The sequence below is a fragment of the Episyrphus balteatus genome, chromosome 2 (assembly GCF_945859705.1).
Source record: "Episyrphus balteatus chromosome 2, idEpiBalt1.1, whole genome shotgun sequence".
In the NCBI taxonomy this organism is placed as follows: Eukaryota; Metazoa; Arthropoda; class Insecta; order Diptera; family Syrphidae; genus Episyrphus; species Episyrphus balteatus.
Genome location: NC_079135.1, coordinates 25,845,246 through 25,852,226, shown reverse-complemented (window position 1 = coordinate 25,852,226; position 6,981 = coordinate 25,845,246).

Sequence of the window (6,981 nt, the reverse complement as noted above, 5' to 3'; positions counted from 1 at the left end):
TTTTTTAATGAAAACCGTTTTGAAAGAACCCTAAGAACCCATGTAAAGCATTTTTTAATTTTTTCGTCCGCTAATATTAATTCATGCAGTAGAGGGTTAAAAATCACGATTCAAAATATAGTGAGTAGGCGATTTACTGTAATCGTTTACACACTAAGGCCGTGTATGATTTGGGTTAAATATCTAGCCGAGGCTAAGTTTTCGACAATAATTTTTTGAATACAAAAATTTGTCAAACATTCACAAGTCTTGGTAGAAGTTTGTATGGGTAAATATTTATAAAAGTTTTAAACACCATTAATTCTTTTGTTTTGCAACTAATAAAATACTTTGGGCTGGGATCAAAATTCTGCCGGGGTGAGAATTCTTTTTTCAAAATTCTGTTGATCAAAATTCTGCTTTTCGAAATTCTGTTTTTCAAAACTCTTTTTTTCAAAATTCTGTTTTACAAAATTCTGGCTTTTTGAAGCCAGAATTTTGACCCGCTCCCTTTGCAAAAAAATGCCCCTTTTTCGAAAAATTGATATACCTATATTAAAATATATATATTTTTCGGGTTGGGGTCGAAATGCTATATGTTGCAAAATTGTGTATTCAAAATAAGCCAAAACACTTAATGTCAAAATTCTGTATGTGCAAAATGCTGTGTGAACAAAATTTTGAAAGTCAAAATTCTGTACAGCAAAATTCTGATTGGTCGCAAAATACTGTAATTCAAAATTCTGTAAAAATGCTTTAAAAAATATCGTTTTGATAATGTTAAAAAGTGCGATACGATATTTTTTACATCATTTTTACAGAACTTTGAAATACAGATTTATTTGAAATAGGTTTTATTATGAATTTCTAAAAGATAAACTTAATAAAGAGGCAAGCTTCTAATGCTGATTAATCTAGGTACTTTATTAGGAGCTACGGAAAAAGGAGAGAGAAAACAAAACTTTACACTTATTTAAAAAACAATCTGAATTAAGCCCCCGTTGCATACCTAAACCGGATTGCAAAAAAATTAAATTTATACTGATTTTGAAATTTTTTGTTAAATGTATTTTGTATGTTTAAGAAAAGTTTGATTTGTGTTCCTAGAATTGATTTACTTTTTTACTTTTTTACTTTAATAATTGTGTTTGTATAAAATCACAACTTTATTGTCAATAGTTATATTTAAGGCTAGTATTATGTGTTTTTTTTATTAAAGGAAATTTCATGAAAAATACTGTATTGAAAATACATACTTTGCAGCAACGGCGGATCCAGGGGGGGGGGCACGGGGGCACGTGCCCCCCCCCCCCCCCCCAGAACTGGTTCATACTTTAAGCAAATCAAATTAATAGAGTTGTTAAATTATATGAATAATTACAGAAAGTACTTGAGTGAAACTCTTGTCTATTTCTGGGTGGAAATGCGAATTTTATTGTTTGTTGCATCCCTTTACCACCTCACAAATAAATAAACGAATAACTAAACACGAAATTTTTTTTTCAATTTTCTAAGTGTTTTTTTTTACTTCAAAGTGATTTTGGTATATATAATAATGGTATAAATATGTCCATAATATTGCAAAATTTTATACAAAATCAATTAAAAAACGAAAATATTTTTTTTTAGAAATTTCATCTTTAAAACTTATTTTCTCAAAAACCATTTAATGAAACAACTTGAGTCAAAAAATAAAATAAAGAATAAATTACTAACTTTAAGAAAAGTAATAGCACAGGATTGTACGTACATTTTATGATTTTTAATATTTTTTTTTCTCCCGGCTAATCGGGAGGTAAGTGGGTAAGCACTTAAGTGGGTTTAGTAAAAATGCTAAGTCTATTCATTTGCATGTTGATAAACTAAGAAAACCTGCAATTGGGTGAAGCTAATCACGTGTGCGAGGTAGCGCAGTGCGTAGTGTACTGGCTTCTGAACTCGCTTGGTCTAGGTTCAATACTCAAGTGTGACGGAAGAAGTTTTTCAAATCAAATGAAAAAAATTACTAGACTAAGCACCACGCACAAAATGGAATAAAAGGAGTCTGATGATCGGATTGGCATCCGTGAAACAGTACTGTAACTCTAGCCATAAACACTTGGTGGTAGCACCTTCAAGATGTTGTTGTTGTTCAAAGATTATAAAAAAGTAATTAGTCGTTAGGTAACAATACAAATGGGGTAGTGGGGAATTCCCAGTTAATTTGTGCAGGTAGGTGCGTAGTAGAAACATATCCCTAAAAAATATGCAATAATGCGATTTGGGATGATTGTTTTTAAAACAAATTACTATTTTTTCGGGTAGGTATATTGGGGAAATTACAAATCGGCATGAAAGGGTTAAAGGGAAAGTTATGAATGAAATGTTTTAGTTCAAAAGCTGATTTCTTGCGAGAACAATATTTAAATATTAATCTTCTGAGTTCATTTAAAAAAGTAATAGTTTTATAAAAAAAACAATGGAAGAACAAAGTATTAGCTTAAATCTTAATAATAATATATTTTCTATTTGCGACAAAAGAAACTGCCGAAGTAAGGTATGGGGGACTTTTGGCGAGATAAAAAATCAAAATGGTGATACTATACCAAACTTTGTGGCATGCAGATCGTGCAAAAAAGTGATGAAAATTTTTAAAACAACGACGAACCTTTTGAGGCACAGATGTTTTAAAGAAAGCTTGCCAAATATAATTAAAGAAGTGATTGTGTCGATGGCCGATAAGAAAGCAGTTTTTGATGTGTCCGTGAAGGCGTGAAGCTGTGTATTGAAGATATTAGACCGTTTTCTACTGTAGTAGGCTCTGGAATGCAGGCATTTGTTAAAGAGTGTATAAAAATCGGTGCTAAATACGGAGAACATGTTAACGTGAAAGACATGCTTCCCACTGGAACAACCATAAGCAACAATATAAAAAATATTAAAGACAAATTAGTGGAAATAGTCAAAACAGAACTCGGTTTTATTAAAATCTTTTCGGCAACAACAGATTTGTGGACTGACCTTTTCTGAAAATTCAGAAAATTTAAGTGATTTAAAATACAAAGTAAAACATTATTTAGTGAATTTGTTTCATCCTGAAAATCAAAAACCTTTATGAAGCACATAAAATCTTGAATCGTATTCCCGCAACATCAGCAGCATCAGAACGAGCATTTTCACAGGCTAGAAATAGAATTACAGAAAAACGATCGAGGTTGAACCCAGAAACTGTAAATAATTTGATGATTGCGAACTTAAAGATAATTCCAATTTAAATATTTTTTTTTTTTTTCATAAATACAAGTGTCATAATTTTTAACTTAATTAAATTTATTCAATTTTTTGTATCTAGCATTAAGTTTTATTTAATTTTTCTTTTTTTCTGTATTTAATTTAATTTTATTCTAATATGTTTTTCTTCATTTCATTATCTTGTCAAATTAATTAATTTAAATAAAACAAATGTAACGACATGCGACATTTTATGCGACATGGCGACATGGCGACAAGGCGACATGGCGACAAGGCGACAAAGGGACAAGGCGACAAGGCGACAAGAAGACATGGCTACATGGCGACAAGGCGACAAGGCGACAAGAAGACAAGGCGACAAGGCGACATGGCGACATGGCGACAAGGTGACATGGCGACAGGGCGACATGGCGACAAGGCGACATGGCGACAAGGCGACATTGCGACAAGGCGACATGGCGACAAGGCGACATGGCGAGAAGGCGACAAGGCGATTGGCTGATTTTGCCAATCCGTCCCTTGTGCCCCCCCCCAGAAAAAAATCCTGGATCCGCCACTGCTTTGCAGTACAGAATTTTACAAAACAGTATTCTGTTCATACAGTGTTTTGACATACAGAATTTTGTATTTACAGTATAATGACATACAGAATTATGGTCTTACAGTATTTTGACCCCACAGAATTTTGTCGTACAGAATAATTTTGACAAACAGAATTATGACCCTATTCTTAATTCAAAAAATTAATTTTTCTATATCTAATTTTTAATTAATACAATCAAAGCTTTTGTTAAACAAAATTTGTTGAAACTATTGAGGTTGTCATTTTAAACAAAGTTAGAAGTTAATAAACGTTCTACACTGTGTGAATCTTAAACCTAGTTAAAATAAACGGAAACCACTTTGATTTAACTGTTTTTCAGAATGATTTTGCGTTGAAGACCATCATTTTAAAATGAATTTTTCTTAAAATCAAATCAACGTTGACCATACTATATCTTACATTGCGATTGCAGTTGAATGATTTTATAAACATCGAAGGGACCAATTTGGAGAAAATTAACTATATTTTTACAAAGTTCTTACGTGGAAGGTACCTTAATTTATGGTTCAACTATTAAGAGTGTACTACATAATTGTAAAAAAATAATTCAGTTTTTCTTCCACAATCGTGTTTTAAGTAGAACTCGCCTGGTGCGCTTCACTAAAAAAAAAAAACTTTGCAGTTTCGATATATCGATGTTTTCAAGAGCGATATTTTCAGCATCATTATTTTTTTGCGGAAACATCAAACCATAAATGTTTTTTTTTTCTATAAAAAAGTACCGAGTAAAAATAGTATAATAATATGTTTGATACACATTTTAAGAAATGTGATCTTTGATGTCATGACATTAGATTTTTCTAGACTTTTGAGGTATGTTATAGAATGCCAAAACGAAGATATTGAGCAAAAAAAATTTCTATTAGCATTCATTCCGAGGTGAAACCCTTATTTGACTGGATTATATGTATATATTGTTAATATCTTACATCACTTTGTTTAAAGTTATTTATAATTTAACAGCTATAAAAAAAAACAAAACAGAAGCCTATAAAATTGTATTTCAATTTAAATAAATTTTCCTTTTAAAGCATTTAACTTGAAACAATGAACGAATAAATTCAAGGCATTCTCTAACTCTTCTTAGAACTTAGTCTTGAGTGATTTGTTGAAATAACAAAAAAAACCAATTTCAATTATTTCAAATTGAATTTTTTAATACATTTTTAATTTAATAAAAAATCAATTTAACCAGTAATACTGGTGTACAAAATATAAATTTAAGAATCGACAAAAAAAAAGAATTGACCTCATTTAGATATATTTAAAAAGCCTGTTTTTACATTAAAATTAATGACACAAATCGGAATAAGAAACCTTTCAACAAGTTTATTTTATATTTGAAAACATTGCCATTTTATATTTTTATACTCGTATCAATCCTTAATGATCTAGTTTTTATAATCAAAACTTGAAAATTGATTTGGCTTTTTAATTTTTTGTTTGTAACCATATGGTTGACTTTGGGTCGTTGATTCACCTTGAATGTGTGATGCCTAACATCAAGATAATTTTGAAACTCATTTTAACTTTCATTTACAACTTCTACTACGTTGTTATGGACTATTTTTCATGGTATCTATTCACATCCGGATAAGTATACACAAACCTAGTTCAAAGTTGTTAATGGTTGAAAAGGTCATCTTTTTTTTTGAGAATCAGAAGTCGAAGAAGTTAATCTGTATCAATCAATTAAATAACCTCAAATCAATTATGCAGCTCGGGAAAAGAAAAGGTTTACCTCTTTCAAGATTGGACAATTTGATTAATAAAGAAAATACATTTTTATTTGTTTTTGTCTCTTTTTTTATTAACTTTGGTTTTATTATAAGATTTGTCAAGTAAACGAAGAATTCAACTACCAAACAGATAACGGGTTTTCATCATCAAATGCTCCAAATGGTCTTTGATCATTCACAACAACAGAGTCACCATAGTCTTCAAATCCAGCAGTTGCATAAATTCCATGGTTATTAAAGCTTCTAAACGTTGCTCCGTAATTTCTTAGCGCAGGGCTTCCAAATGAAGCTCTATAACCAGCAATTGGGACAGCAGCATAAGCAACAACACCTTGCCTTATCTGGGGACTTGACAAACCAGAGTGCCTTAGAAGTTGAGGAGCAGCAAACGCACGAACTAATCCACCACTGGCATGTCTGAAAGTTCCAACAGAAGCTGTCAAAGGAACAGCGGTGTAAGCAGTGAACCTTGTGGAATATGATGCAGCTAGTGGATTCGCGATATTTTGTGGGGAATATGAAGCAATTCTGCCAAAGTTGTAAATATTTGGACTAGTTAGACGACTAAAAGCTTCTCCATGAAGAAGTCCTCCAAGTGTCGACTGAATGAATGTCAAGAATCCAAGTAAAATGATGAACTAAGAAAAAAGTTATTCAAAAAGAATTCGAAAATCCGGACCGAAAAAAAACTTACGTTAAAGTTCATATTCGAAGTTTTGATTTTATGATTTTTGAAAGGAAGTTACCGGAAGAATGTGCTATCTGCAATTTAAATTTTGGCTTTTATAGAAATTGTCAACATTCGCACCACCCAAAAAAAAATAACAACGCACGATGAGCCTTAACAATGTGCGATATGTCCACCGAAATTGTATCATCGAAAAGTAAAGTACTAAAAGGTACCTCCTGTCGAACTTATAAGATTTATTATTCACGAAGTAGTTTAAGTTATGGCAACACAGACCTTCTGCATCGCTTTTAACCACACCGCAACCAGCCAACATACCTCTTCGTCATAATAATTGTCACGTTTTTGGTACATTAAATTCGAGGTGCACCACGAAAAACCTGTCCCAAAGATGGCTACATTGACTAGAGGAACCTCTTGCACGACAACTAACTGAAAAAAAAACTACTTTCAATGACTCACTGCACTAGTGGCACATTTCTTCTATCCATTTCCTGCCATCTAAAGCTATTACAGAATTTGCTAGCTGAGCTCGTAATAAAAATTCATTTAAATGTGAGCAACATAAAATCGATTCCAATCAAGAGTAAAAGTTGTTGAACCTTAGTTTGATCGAGTTTATACCAAGAGACGGGCGACGACGACGACCAAGCTATTGCAATTATGTAATTAAACTTCTTGATCTTGTTGAGCTATTGGGCTTTGGGATTTTAGATGAAATTGAAATGAACTTTCGATGA